Genomic DNA, 1,114 nt, shown 5'->3' on the forward strand with positions numbered 1-1,114 from the left:
AAGAGAAACTTCTTTGCAAGGCAGAAGGATATAGTAACTACTTTCACCACAAAAATATACTAAATAATGGTGGTTATTGGCGTATTGATACTCTGCGCATTGAGTATTACTGGTCACATTTAACAAGGATACAGCAGGTAAACTTCAACAATGGGAATACCGAACCACTACTCCGTATTCTTCAGGATTCTGTCATTCTTTAATGCTATAACCATAAGAGTTCTTGAAAGTGGCTGAGACCACAACACTATGTAGATGTCATGATGACAAAAAAGGGACCAGTGCCAGATCCTTATGCCAATATATTTAAAACAAGCCTGACGAGTGGAGTTTCATGCTGTTCTCGTGGATAATTATTGACTGATTTTTATGTGACATCCTCCTCTACCACAGAGAAGCTACTTTCTCCTGCCATTTGATGGATTTTTTTAAAGTAATCTGCCTTGTAGGTCAGCAGCGTGACAGTAGTCATCCTTGTCAAGACCCTAATGAAATCACATCAATCTGCCGTCTAGGGTTATGGTGTCCTGTTGGAAATGTTCCTTATCTGCCATTGCCTGGCATCTAAAGTTAGGGGTTTGGGGGAGCCTAATGGTCAACCTGCTGAGTCATCAGTAGCCATTACCTGGCTCTCCTGGTCCTAGCTTGGATGGAGAGGGACTTGAGCACTGCTCATGTGTGTATATGGTCAGTCTCTAGGGCATTGTCCTTGTCCCTTTGGTCTCTTGTCATTCATGAGCGTCCTTTAACCCTTCCGATTCTATTGGGTGATTTTGTGTCCCAAGATTTCTTGAATTACAATGAACTGGGATTTATCTGCAGTAAAGCCCCGTGAGTGGTATATTTCAGTGTTAGGGTTCCTTCGATGCCAGACATATAAAGAGGAACAGAGTTGATGCACCCTGCACCCACGTGTCGTCTGTCAACGTCAACAAGGATAAAGCTTCTTGTAAAGGTGAGTGATATTTTCACATTTTTTATATCAGCACTAGATTACATTATTATATGTTTTGAATCAAACTTAACATATCCCGAAGCTTTGGAATTTGATAGGTTTTTCCAAGGCTTTGTATTTTTTATATTGGTATTCTTTCCTTGGGATGAAAATGTCCCA

This window comes from Palaemon carinicauda, chromosome 30 (genome assembly GCF_036898095.1).
Source record: "Palaemon carinicauda isolate YSFRI2023 chromosome 30, ASM3689809v2, whole genome shotgun sequence".
Classification (NCBI taxonomy): Eukaryota; Metazoa; Arthropoda; class Malacostraca; order Decapoda; family Palaemonidae; genus Palaemon; species Palaemon carinicauda.